Source organism: Palaemon carinicauda, chromosome 12 (assembly GCF_036898095.1).
Source record: "Palaemon carinicauda isolate YSFRI2023 chromosome 12, ASM3689809v2, whole genome shotgun sequence".
Classification (NCBI taxonomy): domain Eukaryota; kingdom Metazoa; phylum Arthropoda; class Malacostraca; order Decapoda; family Palaemonidae; genus Palaemon; species Palaemon carinicauda.
The window spans coordinates 86,719,248-86,736,489 of NC_090736.1; positions in this window are offsets into that span (position 1 = coordinate 86,719,248).

The following is a 17,242-nucleotide window of genomic DNA, read 5'->3' on the forward strand; positions in this document are numbered from 1 at the left end:
GTTTCCTCAACCACTACATCTGTGAGCCAAATAGTGGATTTTTTGTTATCCCTCAGACAGGATGCTAAACTGGCCGTATCCACGATTAAAGGGTATAGGAGTATGCTCTCAGTTGTCTGTAGGCACAGAGGCTTAGATTTGTCTCGGAATAAAGACTTGCAAGACCTCGTGAAGTCTTTTGAAACAACTAAGCAGGCTCAGTTAAGGCCCCCAGCTTGGAATCTGGATGTGGTTCTGAAGTTCCTATGTACCAAGAAGTTCGAACCCATCTCACAAGCTTCTCTTAGAGATGCTACAAAGAAAACCCTCCTTCTGATGGCTGTGGCCACAGCTAAAAGGATCAGCGAGGTTCATGCTATTGAGAAACAAATGGACTTCAATCAGAATGGAGCGGTATGTGCTTTGAGGACTGGCTTCCTCGTCAAGAACGAGAATCCATCAAAACCCTGGACGAGGACTTTTGAGATCCCTAACCTCACTAATTTAGTGGCTCAAGATCAGGAGAGGCTTCTCTGTCCAGTTAGAGCCCTTAGAGCTTATTTATCTCACACTAAGAATGTTAGAGGTGCATCTAATTCCTTATGGTGCTCAGTGAAAGATCCGCAAAAGCCCCTTTCAAAGAATGCATTGTCATTCTTCCTGAGGGAGACTATAAGAGAAGCTCACCTCTTGTGTGAGGAGGAGCACTTTGGCCTTTTGAAAGTAAGGGCTCACGGAATGAGAGCTATTGCTAGTTCGCTGGCATATCGTAAGAATATGTCAGTTAGGCAGATTATGGATGCAACGTTCTGGAGAAGCAACTCTGTGTTCGCCTCTCATTACCTGAGAGAGGTAAGAGTGGATTATGAAAGGTGTTACACCTTGGGCCCATACGTAGCTACAGCTTTTGTATTCGGCAAAGGAGTTACTACCTCTCCTCAACCTTAGCTTTTGTATACCTGTGTTTGGGTCAGTGTTTTTATGGTTGTCTGAGGACTTTGACTTGTGGTACAGTACCCTCAGTCTAGCTAGATAGTTTATATCTATTCTGCAAGGTTAGGTGGTTAGTTTTAGTAAGGTTGCAGTTTTTTTTAAAAAAGGGCAAAGGTAGTTCTGAAGTTTAGTCAAGTTGTTGGTCTCACCCCGATTAACTGACTCGATTGAGTTGTTTTCAGCATGACAGGTCTACTCCTGGCTGACACTCCTAAGGGAAAGCGACTCAAGAGGCAGGAACCTTTGAAGTCAGCTACTTTCGGCTTAGCTGAAATGACGATCCATTAGAATTTTAACGAGGGTTAATTACCCCCGCGCTAGTTAGCAAGGGGGTAGGGGAGTGGTAGCTAGCTACCCCTCCCCCCCTCACACACTGGTGAACTGTTTCACTTCACTTTTGGCTCGGGCGATGAGCAGACGTCTCTGTTTCGCCCTCGCATTATTGACAGCCTTAATTTTGTTTCGCTTTTATTTCAGCTTGTGTGCTTGAAGTTGGCCTTATCCTTCCTTCCTATCATGCGGAAGTGCCCTGGACTCCCCGACCGCCCTTGTGGAACGTTCATGTCGGCGGTCGAGACGGACCCTCACACCTTATGTCCGCATTGTCGAGGTCAACGGTGTGAAAGGGACAAAAACGGTAGTGAGTGCAGGGAGTGGCCTACCTCCCAGTGGGAGAGGTTTGCCTGGCGGCGTAAGAAGAAGTCTGAGCGTGACCTTTCTCCTTCAAGGCCTGCCTTGAAGAAGGAAGGTTCCAAAGACTCTTCTTCCGCTGCCCGCACCTCTTCCGAAGCTCCCACTCGATCGGTTTCTCGTGAGAGGCCGGCGAGTGGTAGCGTAGGCCTTTTTTTTTGTTTCCCAATCTCGGGGTTTGGGAGAGGGCATTGCCTCCCATAGCGAGGCAGCTCCCCCTCCTCCTCCGGGGGAGGGCATTGATCTTGTTGATGACCATGTTGCTAATGATGATCTCTTACAGATTTGGGCTTCCTTGGGGCTTAAGGGCTTGCCCTCCAGGGAAGCCCTGTTTGACCTGATTCAGTTGGGTGCAGCTGTCAAACAGTTGCCGGTAATAGCAGAGGTAGATCCTCTGTCTATTGTCGACGTTGTTGTGGCAGAGGGTTCCGACGGGCTGGGTCAAACCCCTGCTGCGGTTGCGGATGTTGCTGAAGGCTCATTTCCCCCCTCCGAACATCCTTTGAGGGAGGAGCTGCGTACAACGGTCTCTCCTGCGGGTGACTCTCCCCCTCGGGGGAGTGCACTGACAGAGACTCCTCTTTGGAGGACAGACGATGGTGTTGCTGTGCCTCAAGGTCATCTTCGCCTTAAGGCTCGCCCTCCTCTTTGCCGTAGAGGCCTTCCTTCGCCTTACAAGGGAGTTAGGAGGCGCCTCTTCAGATCTTCGCCTTCAACGTCCCCTGCAAAGGATCCTCCACGACGAGAGCAGACCGTTGCAACTGCATCGCTTGACCTCTCCGCAGATCGTTCGCGATCTCCCACGCCTGCAAGACCTTCCAGTCTTCCATCTCCACTCCTGGACACTGATGCGCAGTGGGCGCCAATATTCCCTGTTGTCCAACGTGCACCGGTCCCTTTGGGGCAAAAGGGCTTATCTCACAATGTGGGTGAGTCCCTTAAGTGCCAGGGCCTTCCTGCGCGCTCGAGCGCAGTAGCGCGCAGTAGCGCGCAAGCTCTCGCCTGCTGACCAGACTTCTACTGATTCAACGCGCCGACGATCTCCTGCTGAGTCTCGCTGTAGATCTTCTGCTCGCCAGCGCTCATCTGCGCGCCAGCGCTCTCCTGTGCTACAGAGACCTCCTGTGCGCCAGCGCTCTCCAGCTCGCCAGCGCACTTCTGTTCCTGCTGCGCGCAATGCGCGCCATCGGTCTCCTGAGCGCCCAGGATCTCCTGCTCGTCAGGGCACAACGACGCGCCCTGTTCCTGATGTGCACCAACGTTCACCCGCGTGCCCAGGATCTCCGGATCTGGGTGCAGGCAAGGACATTGTTCCTCCGCCTCCTCGCCGACGTTCGCCTACGCGCCAGCCATCGCGCGCACTCACCTGTGCGCACTTCTAAGGCAGCCCGAGTACCTGGGCGCCCGCGAGATGTCTCCTGAGCCCGCCCACGAGCATTCGCCTTTGCGTGCAACCTCGCCCTCTGGTCCTGTGCCCCAGCTGGTTCCTTCTGAATGCGCAACTGCGCGCCAACGATCTCCTGCGCGCCAGCGATCTCCTGCGAGCCCGCGCGATCCCTCGCCAGCGATCTCCTACGCGCCCGCGCGATCCCTCGCCTGCGTGGAAGCGCTCTCCTACGAGCCAACGCGACCTTGCTCCAGATCGCCACAGGTCTCTGACATGCCCACACGCTAACTCGCCTGTGCGTAATCGATCGCCTGTTCGCGCTACGCATCATCACTCGCCAACGCACCAACTCGCCATCGCTTGCCAACGCGCCAACGCACCATCGCTCGTCAACGCACCATCGCTCGCCTACGCGTCATCGTTCTCCCGACAGCCAGCGCTCGCCCTTACAACCGTGCGCACCCTCACCTGCATGCCCACGCACACGTTCACCTGCGCCCTCACGCGCACCTTCGCCTGCGTACTCACGCGCCCATTCGCAATGGCGCCCACTCGCCTGCGCGCCCTCTCGCCAACGCGCACCCTCGCTCCTGCGCCCGCGCGCATGCGCGCCAACGTTCGCCCGCGCGCGAACCAGCGATTCTACCATCGCACGAGCGCCAGCGCGACCTTCGCCAGCGATTCCCGCCGGGTTTCGCTGCACGCCCAACCGTGCATGTGTTCGGGGACGCGTGCTTCCAGATCTTCGTCCTCACGATCTCCATCCCGCAAGCGCATTCTTCTTTTCAGGCAGACCCCGTGGTATCCACTCCTAAGGATCAGCCGATCCCCTTCCCTCCATCCAGCGGGTGTTGCTGATAATGCGTCGGTCAGCCGTCAGCTTTGGTTCGGGTCCCTGATCAAAGCGGTCGTGCAAGCTATAAAGCCGGCCCTCGCTGATCTGGGACTGAAACCATCGGCAGCCTCGTCCCCGCTGAAGAGAAGGAGAGGAGTGGACTTTGTTGTAACTTCTCCTAGGGTTAAGCTGGCTCCCAAGAAGTCCGTCAGGAAGGCACTTTCCCCCTCGCAGAAACTTTCTCCTTCCCCTATGGACGAAGCCTTTCCGTCCTCAGGAGAATCCAGCGAGGTGAGGCGTTCTCCCACGGCACCAATGGGAGGAAACCCACCTCGAGGAAGAGAACCGTCTCGCGTGGAGAGGAGCCCCCAGACTTCTTTGCTTGAGTCCTGTATCCCTCCCAGGAGGGAGCCTAAGGACTCGAAGACTGCTCCTAAGTCTTCATCCTGAATTCGACCAGAGATAGCGAGACCCCAGGAGAACGTCCACATATCTCCCCAAGTAGAGCTACTGGGGACAGGAGACCTTGCTGCCAGTCCACAAGGAGGAGAGCAGCACAAGTCGGAGCATGCCTTCTGGCAGGTCCTGAGTCTAATAAGGCAACTCAACGGATTCAAGGACCCAGAGACCGCCCCCCCGCGAAGGCAAGGATACGGTCCTGGACCAAGTCTACGGTACCCAGAAGCTCCCAAAGGCCAGCGCGGCTTTGCCCTGGTCCCAGGGACTGAAGAGTGCTAGAGACAAGGTTGAGGGCCAGCTCTCCGAACTCGCCTCCTCCAGCTGTTTCTCTGCCGTGAACAAACTCCTCCCACCTCCTCGTATACAACAGAGGAGGTACTTCGAGATCTTGGGGGAGTCTTGTTTAGTTCTTCCCCTCCACCACTCTGTGGAAGAGCTCTCTAGGGGAATTTCTCTCGAGAAACTCTCCGCCCGGCAGGTGGCATTCTCGGCTACGGAGATCCTAAGCCAGGAGAAGGTCGCAAAGTGTGCCATGCAGGCCACTTCATGGCTGGACATCTAGCTGGGGTCTCTGGGTATCCTGTTGCGATACAAGGACTTGTCCAAGGAGAGCACCAGGAAGGCCATGGAGACCTTCCTCCTCTCGGGCACGCGCACCAACGAGTTCCTGGTTCACCAAGTTTCGAACTTGAGGGCAAACTTGATCCTAAAACGTCGTGATGCCGTGACCGAGAGGTTCCACTCGAAAGTCCCAGCCGTGGATGTCGGCAAGCTTAGACACTCTTCCATCCTTGGAGAGAGTTTGTCCGAGCCCAAGGATGTGGAACGGACAGCTGAGAGGTGGAGGAAGTCGAATCACGATTTGCTCCTCCAAAGGGCCCTTACATCTCGTCCCTACATGCCTCCAGCTCCTCAACAACAACATCAGCAGCCTCGTCATTCTAGGACATCGAAACAGGCTCCGGCAGCAAAGGCAAAGGTGTCTAAGCAGCAGCCCTTTCCTGTCAAGGACAAGAAAGGGCGAAAGTCCTCCATGGGAGGTAGGAATCCTAGGGGGAGCGGCCCAGGCCGTAAACGCTTGAGCTAGGATTGGCAATCCCCCTGCATGTCCACCAGTGGGGGGAGGCCTACAAAGTTGCACGGTCAGGTGGCAGCAACTCGAGGCTGATTCCTGGACGATCTCTGTGATCAGCCAAGGATATCGCGTCCCGTTCATAACATCTCTTCCTCCCCTGACAGCGTATCCAGTGTCGTTGAGCTCCTATGCTATGGGATTGGTAAAGTTCGGGCAGAAGTCGAGACCATGCTCAAGAATGATGCTCTCCAGGAGGTCATCGACGGCTCCCCAGGCTTCTTCAGTCGACTCTTTCTTATAAAGAAGGTGTCTGGAGGCTGGGGACCTGTCATCGACCCCTCAGCTCTGAACAAGTTTGTCAAGCAAACTTCGTTCAGCATGGAGACAGCAGACACAGTCAGACTTGCATTGAGACCGCAAGACTTCATGTGCACACTGAATCTGAAGGATGCGTACTTCCAGATCCCAGTCCATCCGTCTTCCAGGAAGTACTTGAGATTCAGCCTAGACAACATGATCTACCAGTTCAAGGTTTTGTGTTTCAGTCTCTCCACAGCACCTCAGGTGTTCACCAGAGTGTTCACCCTGATATCTTCGTGGGCACACAGGATAGGCATCCGTCTCCTTCGCTATCTGGACGACTGGCTGATCCTGGCAGACTCGGAGTCGACCCTTCTTCGACACCGAGACAAGCTTCTGGGACTTTGCCAAGATATAGGGATCATGGTAAATCTCGAGAATTCTTCTTTGCTTCCAACTCAACGACTGGTATACCTAGGCATGATATTAGACACCAATCTCCACAAAGCCTTTCCATCAGACGACAGTCTAGCAAGGCAGAGGAGGGTTGCCGGACCTTTCCTCGGACGAGAGGAACTTGCAGCCCAATCTTGGTTACGTCTCCTAGGTCACCTGTCCTCCTTGGCCCGTTTAGTTCCGAACGGCCACCTCAGGAGGAGATCCCTGCAATGGGAATCAAGGCAACGATTCCCCGAATACTCTGGTCCCTATGGGACCTGCGGAACGGATGTACCTGCATTGGTGGCTGACCAGCGAAAACCTTCGAAAGGGAGTGGATCTTCTCATCCTCCAACCGGATTTGATGCTGTTCTTGGACACGTCAAAAGAAGGGTGGGGGCCCCACATTCTGAACCAGGGGACCTCAGGCCTATGGTCAGAATCAGAAAAGTACTTCCACATCAATCTGCTAGAAATGAATGCTGTTTATCTGGCCCTTCAGCAGTTCCAACAGACCCTGGCGGGCCACTCCGTGGTGGTGATGAGCGACAACACATCAGTAGTGGCTTATATCAACAAGCAGGGAGGTACCTTTTCACAACAACTATCCCATCTTGCAGTAGAGATTCTGAGCTGGACCGAAGTCCACTCGATTCCACTATCAGCTCGCTTCATTCCGGACAAAAGGAATGTGCTCGCTGACAGTCTGAGCAGAGCATCGCAGATAGTGAGTACCGAGTGGTTTTGGATCCTCAAGTAACCAACAAAGTCCTGACTTTGTGGGGTTCACCGACAGTGAACCTGTTCGCGACACCTTTGAACTTCAAGCTGCCGCTGTACTGCTCCCCAATCCCGGACCCCAAGGCAATCTGGCAAGATGCCTTCCAACAACGGTGGGGCAACATCGACGTCTACGCCTTTCCCCCAATCTGTCTGATGAGAAGGTTGATCAACAAGACCAGACTATCGGTCAATCTGTCAATGACCTTAATAGCTCTGCTATGGCATCATGCAGAGTGGTACCTGGACCTTCTGCAGGTTTTGATGGAACTCCCGAGAGAACTCCCCCCACTACACGAGCTACTCAAGCAACCACGCTGCAACATCTACCACAAGGTCGTAGTTCCGCTTCGGTTTCACGCCTGGAGACTATCCAGCGTCTCCTCACTGAGAGAGGCTTTTCACAACAAATTGCGGAGAGGATATCTCGACACCTGCGAAAGTCATCCGCAGGGGTCTACAAGGCAAAGTGGAGAGTCGTCTGTGGTTGGTGTCGTGGGAGGGGTATCTCTCCCCTCGATGCCACTATTCCAGCAATAGCGGAGTTTCTCTTGTATTTGCGGGAGGAAATGCGCCTTTCAGTCTTGGCGGTGAAAGGCTATCGCTCAGCCTTAAGCTTAGCCTTCAGGCTGAAAGGATTAGACAATTCTTCCTTGCTGGAACTTTCTTTACTCATACAAAGCTACGAACTTACCTGGCCTCAGCCGGATGTGAGATCTCCTCCATGGAACGTGGTTCGCTTCCTTTGGGCTTTTAAGAGACCTCTGTTGGAACCATTACGCCAGGCCTCTGAACAACAACTGACTTGGAAGACGGTGTTCCTGCTCGCTTTGGCATCAGCCAAGCATGTCAGTGAACTTCATGGTCTCTCATACAACGTCGCCCATTCAAGGGGATGGGGAGAGGTAACGTTCAGGTTCATCCCTGAATTTGTAGCTAAGACTCAGAACCCTGGAGTGCCGGACCCACAGTTCGACTCCTTCACGGTTTTGAGTCTCGTTCTGTAACAAGTGACCCGGACCATCTGCTACTATGTTTAGTGAGAAGTCTGAGGCGTTATCTGAAGAGAACAAACGCAGTTCGTCCCCGCGTGCAAGCCCTGTTTGTGAGCGCGGGAAGGACAAAGAGGAGGGTCACCAAGAATACGATCTCGGCTTGGATTCGAAGGGTCATCCACCACGCCTTGAATCCAGATCCTCCTCCGCCACGTCGTTCCAGAGCACACGATGTCAGAGGCATCGCAACGTCTCTAGCTTTTAAGAGAAACTTGTCTGTGACGCAGGTGCTACAAGCTGGGGTCTGGAAGCGTCAAACGACCTTCACAGCCCACTGCATGCAGAACGTGGCCCACAGGAGCCTTGATACAATCTCTATCGGCCCTGTGGTGGCTGCACAACAGCTGATCTAACCTCAGGCTCCTTAATGGACAGGTAGCAGAAGGTTGAGGGCATTGTCACCCGGTTTTAGACTGCATGAATGAAAGAGTATGTGTGGCCCTTACTTCTTTCTTCATCCTCCCCTCTCTTGGGGAAAGCAGCATCCTGGGTTCTCTGCATAGCTGACCTCAAACCTCTGCAGGTAAACCATGCTTCCTTGTGTTCCTAGTATAAATATAATACTGTCGCGTCCCCCATACCCTGTCGAGGTGGTATTAGGAACATTCTAGCCTAGAATTCCATCTAAAAGACTTCAGGTCAACTTCCTAGGACGAGTCACACTTCAATCGCTTGCCAACGCGCCATCGCTTGCCAACGCGCCTTCGCCCGCCTACAAGCCATGGCTTGCCAAGACGCACCATCGCTAGCCAAGACGCGCCATCGCTCACTTATGCGCCATCCCTCGCTTACATGCCATTGGTCTCCCGGCCGCCTTCGCTCGCCCTTACGACCACGCGCCTGCACACCCGCGCATATGCGCACCCATGTTTGCCCCCGCGCGACCCAACGGTTTTCCATCGCGCCAGCGCCAGCGTGATTCCCGCCAGCGAGCCATCGCTTGCCAAAACGCTCCATCGCTTGCCAAATCGAGCCATCGCTCGCCAACGCGCCATCGCTTGCCTACGTGCCATCGGTCTCCCGACCGCCAGCGCTCGCCCTTACAACTGCGCTTGCCCTCACCTGGGCGCCCAAGCGCGCTTTCGCCGGCGTGCACCCACGTTTACCCGCGCGCGAACCAACGATTTACCATCGCGCGAGCATGAGGGCGATTTCGACCGTGATTCCCGTCGGGTTTTCGCAACACGGGCAACTTGGCGAGTCTTCTGGAGCTCGTACTTCCAGATCACAATCTGCACCCCGTAAACGCAGAGCATGGCACGTGCAAGAGCAGGAAGAATATTCAGAGAGGTCTTGGCAACATTCTTCTCCTTCTTTTCAGACAGGCCCCATCATCTCTACTCCTCAGGATCGTTCGATTCCCTTCCCCCCAGCGGGAATCGCTGACACTGCGTCTGTCAGCCGTCAGTGGAGGAGGTACTTCGAGATCATGGGGGAACCTGGTTTAGCCCTTACTCTCCAACATTCCGTGGAAGGGGCTTACCTGGGAGTTTTTCTCTCGAGAAATTCTCTGCCCGGCAGGTGACATTCTCGTCTTCGGAGATCTTAAGCCAGGAGAAAGCCGCAAAGTGTGCCATGCGGGCCGCTTCGTGGCTGGTCGTCTGGCTTGGATCTCTGGGCATCCTGTTGCGATCCGAGAACTTGTCCAAGGAGAGCTCCAGGAAGGTCATGAAAACTTTCCTCCTCTCGGGCACGAGCGCCATCGTTTCCCGGCTCACCAAGTTTCGAATTTGTGGGCAAACTCGTTGTTGAAGCATTGAGATGCAGTGACCGATAGGTTCCTCTCGGAAGTCCCATCCATGGATGTTGGCAAGCTCTGACATTCTTCCACCCTTGGAAAAACCTTGTTTTGAGGCCAAGGACAGGAAACGGACAGCTGAGAGGTGGAGAAAGTCGAATCATGTTTCGCTCTTCCAAATGCGCTTACATCTAGACCCTACATACCTCCAGCGCCTCAACAACAACAGCCTCGTCAGCCTAGGACACCGGAACCGGCCCTGGCAGCTAAGACAAGGTGTCTAAACAGCAGCCCCCTCCTGTCAGAGACAAGAAGGGCGGAAAGTCCTCCTGGGGAGGCAATAATCCTGAGGGAGCGGCCGAGGCCACAAACGCTAGGATTGGCAACCCCCCTGCATGGTCCCCAGTGGGGGGATGCCTAAGGTTGCACACTCAGGTGGCAGCAACTCGGGGCTGATGCCTGCACGATCTCCGTGATCAGCCAAGGATATCGCGTCCTGTTCTTTACATCTCTACCTCCACTGACAGCGAATCCAGTGTCGCTGAGCTCCTATGCCATGGGATCGGCAAAGGGGTAGCCCTTCGGGCAGAAATCGAGACCATGCTCTAGAAGGATGCTTTCCAAAAGGTCATCGACGGCTTTCCCCCCCCCCCCCGGCTTCTTCAGTCGATTCTTTCTTGTAAGAAAGCGTCTGAAGGCTGGAGACCTGTCTTGATCTCTCAACCCTGAACAAGTTTGTCGAACAAACTTCGTTCAGCGTGGAACAGCAGAGTCAATCAGGCTTGTAGTGAGACAGCAAGACTTCCTGTGCACACTGGATCTGAAGGACGCGTACTTCCAGATCCTAATCCATCTGTCTTCCAGGAAGTACTTGAAATTCAGCATAGACAAAAAGATATACCAGTTTAAGGTGCTGTGTTTCGATCTCTCCGCAGCACCGCAGGTGTCCACCAGAATGTTCTCCCTGTTATCTTCATGGCCACACAGGAGCGGCATCAGTCTCCTTCGCTTTCTGGATGACTGGCTGACCCAGGCAGTCTCGGAATCTACCCTTATTCGACACTGAGACAAGCTTCCGGGAATTTGCCAAGATCTAGGGATCATGGTAATTCTTGAGAAGTCTTCTCTGCTTCCATCTCAACAACTGGGATATCTAGGCATGATATTAGACTCCAATCTCCAAGCCTTCCCATCAGATGACAGGATAGCAAGGCTGAGGAAAGTCGCAGAACCTTTCCTCAGACGAGGAGAGCTTCCAGCCCAATCTTGGTTACGCCTCCTAGGTCACCTTTCTTCCTTGGCCAGGCTAGTTCCAACGGCCGCCTCAGGATGAGATCCCTGCATCGGCGGCCCAAGTCCCGGTGGAATCAAGACAACGATTCCCCGGACAGTCTGGTCCCTTTGGGACCTGCGGAACGAATGGACCTGCAGTGGTAGTTGACTTAAGGAAACCTTTGCAAGGGAATGGATCTTCTCGTCCTTCCCCCGCATTCTCGGACCCATTAAAACAGGGGGGGCGGGGTGGCGGGGCCCACGCTCTGAATCAAGCATATGGTCAGAACCAGAAGGGTACCTCCACATCAATCTGCTTGGAATGAAGACCGTATTCTGGCCCTTCAACACTTCCAACAGACCCTGGCGAGTCTCTCCGTGAACGACAACTCCAAGGTAGTGGAGGTACCTTTTCATAACAACTTTCTCATCTTGCAGTAGAGATACTGAGATACCCTATCGGCTCGCTTCATTCCGGACAAAGGAATGTGCTGTCCGACAGTCTGAGCAGGGCCTCACAGATAGAGAGTACCGAGTGGTCTTCGGCCCCCCCTGGTAGCCAACAAGTCCTGACCTTGTGGACCTGTTTGCGACCTGTTGAATTTCAAGCTGCCGCTGTACTACTACCAGTCCCAGACCCCAAGGCACTCTGGCAAGATGCCTTCCTACACGGTGGGACAACATCGACGTCTTCGTCTTCCCATTGTTCTGTCTATTGAGGAGGGGGCCTCAACAAGACCAGACTATCGGTCAACCTGTCGATGACTCTGATAGCTCCGCTGCGGCATCATGCAGAGTGGTTCCCGGAACTTCTGCATCTCCTGACGTAACTCCTGAGAGAGCTTCCCCCACGACACGAGCTACTCAAACAACCACACTACAACATCTACCACAAACCGTAGCATCGCTTTGGCTTCACGCCTGGAGACCATCCAGCATCTCCTCACAGAGAGAGGCGTTCCACAACAAGTTGCGGAGCGGATGTCTCGACCCCTGCGAAAATCATCCGCAGGGGTCTACCAGGCAAAGTGGAGAGTCTTCTGTGGTTGGTGTCGTGGGAGAGGTACCTCTTCCCTTGATGCCACTATTCCAGCAATAGCGGAGTTATTGTATATCAGCAGGAGGAAATGCGCCTTTCGCTTTCGGCGGTGGAAGCCTATCGCTCAGCCTTAAGTCTTGCGTTCAGGCTGAAGGGAATAGACATTTCCTCCTCGCTGGATCTTTCTTCGCTCATACGAGACTACGAACTTACCTGCCTCGGCCGGAAGTGAGACCTCCTCCATGGAACATGGTTCGGGCTCTTAGGGCTCTTAAGAGATCTCCTTGCGAACCATTACGCCAGGCTTCTGGTCGTCACCTGTATTGGAAGACGGTGCTCCTGCTCACTCTGGCCTCGGCCAACCGTGTCAGCGAACTTCATGGTCTCTCGTACGACGTCGCCCATTCAAGAGGATAGGTGGAAGTAACGTTCAGGTTCGTCACTAAGTTGGTTACTAGACTCAAAATCTTGGAGTCCCGGACCTTCGGTTCAACTCCTTCAAGATTTTGAGTCTCCGTTCTGTAACAGATGACCCAGACCTTCTCTTACTATGCCCAGTAAGGAGTCGGAGGGATTATCTTAAAGAACAGCTGCAGTTCGTCCTCACGTGCAAGCCCTGTCTGGGAGCACAGGGAGGACGGAGAGGAGGGTCATCAAGAATGCCTTTTCAGCCTGGATTCAAAGGGTCATCCATCACACCCTGAATCCAGACCCTCCTCCGTCACGTCGCCTTAGAGCACACGACGTCAGAGGCATCGCAACATCCCTGGCTTTCAAGAGGAACTACTCTGTGACACAGGTTTACAAGCTGGAGTCTGGAAGCGTCTAATGACCTTCACAGCCCACTACCTGCAGGACGTGACCCACAGGAGCTTCGATATGTTTTCGATAGGCCCTGTGGTGGCTACACAACAGCTGGTCTAACCTCAGGCTCCTTAATGGACCGGTAGCAGAAGGTTGAGGGCATTGTTTCCCAGTTTTAGACTGCATGAATGAAAGAAGTATGTCTGGCCCTTACTTCTTTCTTCATCCTCCCCTCTCTTGAGGAAAGCAGCATCCTGGGTTCTCTGCATAGCTGACCTCAAACCTCTGCAGGTAAACCATGCTTCCTTGTATTCCTAGTATTAAGTTAATACTGTTGCGTCCCCCATACCGTGACGAGGTGGTATTTGGAACGTCCTAGGCTAAAATTCCAGCTAAAAGACTTCAGGTCGACTTCTTAGGACAAGTCACACTTCTTCCCTCCACACACAAGGTTATGTAGGCCGCACGTTTCTTGCGTGGAAACTTGCGAGGTGCAGGGACTCTTTTTCTCGAGTGCTCCTCACTCGTATTCTGAGTCCCCGGGTAAGCCAAAGCCAGTAAGGCTGGGGACTTTCCACCCTACCTAAGGGTAAGTCACCTTATATAGATAACGTGGTTTGTATTTCGGTTACGGAACAAATGACAAATTCGGAGATAATTTGTATTTTTCCTAACCATACAAACCTTACCTATTTACACATATATGCCCGCCAGCCCTGTCCCCCAGGGCAAGTCCTACCTCTAAGTGAAGTGAAGCAGTTCACTGGTGTGTGAGGGGGGGAGAGGGGTAGCTAGCTACCACTCCCCTACCCCCTTGCTAAATAGCGCGGTGGTAATGAACCCTCGTTAAAATCTAATGGCTCGTCATTTCAGCTCCGCCGAAAGTAAACCCTCTGTAAATAGCTAAGGTTTGTATGGTTAGGAAAAATTACAAATTATCTCCGAATTTGTAATTTTTATGAATACTTACCTGGCAGTTGTATATATATATTTTATGGCCCACCCACCTGCCCTCAGGAGACAGGTCGGGCAAAGATGATCTGAGGAACAGAAAACGGGAATGATGCCAAGTACCACCCTGTAAGGGTTGTTAACCACCTAACCGCACAACCACCACACGGCGATTGCCGTGATTTTTTTAAAATTCTGCCAGACGTCAGAGACTAAGCTATATATAAATAACTGCCAGGTAAGTATTCATAAAACTTTGTTTTATCATAAAAACTCCATTTCCCACTGGGGTCCCCCATAATTGTTTTTATATAAGGGGGTCCAAAAACTCATGAATGGGTTGTTTTCCCCAATAATCACGGTCAGACATGTATAAAACAAAAGATAGCGAGTAGGAAAAATATATGGATCATGTATTTGGCTGGAAACTAAAGTATCATATATTTACCTAATATTGTTTCGCCCACCCCTCTGAAATTTTTTAAGTCCGGTTTTGATCCGCGCCATGTTACAGGTAGCTCCTGCTTTGTTTCCAAACTTTCCCAATAGGTAGATCCCATGTCGTCCCAGGCTAAGAATCGTTCATCTTTACAATTAAATCCTGTCCCATCAATATACATTCACAGACCTTCTATATGTCTGTAGTTGGTTGGGCCACGTCCTTTATAGTGGCATTTGATACTGCTGTAATAATTATCATGAATTGTTAGGTAGGGAAAATTTGTTGTAATGTGTCGTTTGCTGAAGCCTAGGGCAAGTTACTCGATCATAAAATTTTCCCCAAGCATTGCTTCCTTCCCGAATATAATAACACCCGTTGGGCGGTGCTCTGTTCGCCTATCAGCTGGTGGCACAAGCTTGAACATTTATTGATGGTCAGACTTATGTTTTCGCTAATCACAACAATCTACATTTTTAATTTTGTTTAAGATTGTAGTTCATTGGGGCACGTCCTGAAATTATGCCGAACACTAAATTGTTATATATACAGCCAAAGGTTAGGTTAGGCAACATCTGGTTAAGATGTTTCGGTAGTTTAATCCAGTGTCAAACAATCCACTCGAAATAACCTTTCATTTCTGTTTCCGTGCGCTTGTAGGCTTACTTTTGTTGGCCGCGTGATTTAAAAAATTTTAACGGCCCTGCGACCTGAGATTGACCTGAATGAGGTCGGCCTCTCCAACGCTAACCGCCGTAATGGACAGACGTGTTCCCTATAGTTTTTCTTAGTATGTAGTTTGTTGGGACAAGCATTTACGAAACTAGTGAATTAATTGTTTATATTCTGTTTAACTTCCCGTACAAAATTCGACTGGTGACAATTTTTACTCTATTTTCTGACGATCATGACCCTGCCCTAGTATGTGGTTTGTGGGACAAACATTTACAAAACTAGTGAATTTATTATTTCAATCAGTTAAAACTTCCCATGAAAAATTTGATCGGTGATGATTTTTACTCCATTTTCTGATGATCGCGACCCTTTCCTAGTATGTAGTTTGTTGTGACAAGCATTTACAAAACTAGTGAATTTATTATTTGTTCCGTAACCGAAATACAACCCACGCTATTTACATGGGGTATTACTTTCGGCGTATCTGAAATGGCGAGCCATTAGATTTTAAACGAGGGTTAACTACCCTCTCGCTAGCTAGCGAGGGCGTAGGGGAGAGGTAGCTAGCTACCCCTCCCCCCTCACACATCGGTGAACTGATTCACTTCGCTTTTGGCTCGGACGGTGGGCAGACGTCTCTGTCCCCGCATGGCAGCCATTAATGTTTTGTCTTTACTTAATGACTTACTTTTCTTATACTTAATATATATGTAAACATTCTTATGTTTTTGTATATATTTGAGTATAGAAATACAGTAAGTTTCCTTTTCAGTGTTTGTGCTGTGTGTGTGTAGTGTACGACAACTTCTCCGTGTGGTTCCAGGCCCCCACGGTGACATTTCATGGGTCGCGATCTCTCCCTTGGTCCTTCGGTCCTCTTTTCGGCGGGCGCCGTGGGGAATCGTCATGGCTGGACTTTGTTTATTATTCTGTTTTCCCCGCTGTTCCTCCTTCCCTACGGGGAACTTGGACTATCAGCGTAGGGAACATGGGAGTTTAGTTTGACTATGGTCTCCCTCTCTCTCTGTCGAGGTTGTTCACCCTTTTATTACTACTACATATTACGGTAGCTTCCTTCCCGTTGCGGGTTGAGTTGCTTCTCTGTTTATTTGGTCTCAATTATTTTAATGAAATCTAGTTGTATTTGTTAACTTTTCAGCCTCTGTGTAGGACGCTTCCCTTCGGGGCTCATCCGTTCTTCTATTAGTGAACATTCTTAGATGAATTATATAATTATAATTGTTATAATTGTTATAATTCTGTTCTTATTACAGTTCTCCGCTTTCCCCCCTTCCCGTGAGTGTCAGTGGCGGAGGAGGGCGCATTACTGGTGCGTAATTCTTATGTTCTTTTCCCTCTGGGTTCCTCTCCGGAGTTCCCCGGGGGAATGAATGTTAACTAATTATTTATTTTATTTTCACAGATAACTATCTAGTTTTTCGTTTGCCTAATGTGCCAACGAAGCAGAGCTGTCCTGTTGGGGCCTTGGGAGTCTGCTGTTGCCGCCTCCTCTCTAGGACCTCGTCATGGGCGTGTTCCCTTCTCCTAGAAGTTCTCCCCTGACAACTGTCAGCCCCTTAGTTCATTTAGAACGCTCAGGAGGTTCGCCTCCATGGGTGGGTAACTTCCTTTCCGAGGGAGGTTCCCTTCCCAGGTATGAGTTTTTTTTCCCCTTCAGGGGGTGGTGAACTTGTCTTACCTTAATAATTCCTGGTTGGTTTTTCCTGGTCCTCGGGCGGTTATGCTCTTGGTGCTGAGCGACCACTTTTGTAACCATGCTCAAGGGGCTGAGCGGTTGCAAGGCCGGACCTTGGAATTCGTGCGATTATGCTCTTGGTGCTGAGCGGTCGCACTTGCAGCTACGCTCTAGGGGCTAAGCAGCTGAAGGGACTCCTCTTCGGAGGACTCCCCTGCTGTTGTTGCTGATGTTGCTGAAGGCTCAGTTCCCCCCTCCGAACATCCTTCGAGGGGGCAGCTGAGTCCAACGGTCTCTCGTGCGAGTGTCTCTCCCCCTCGGTGGAGTTCACTAACAGAGATTCCTCTTCGGAGGTTCACTAACAGAGACTCCTCTTCGGAGGACTAATGATGGTGCTCCTGTCCGTGGTCGTCTTCATCTTCAGCCGCAGAGGATCCTCCTCGACGAGAACAGACCATTGCAGCTGCTTCGCTAGACCTTTCGGCAGATCGTTTGCGATCTCTAAAAGACCTGAGGGAATGACCAAATAAAACTTGAGCTGGCGATCTGCCATCAACACGAGGTGTATTCCTAAGCTCTAACATTCCACGGGCGAATTCATCCCCATCCAGATTCCCATTCTTAGTAGTAGTCATTA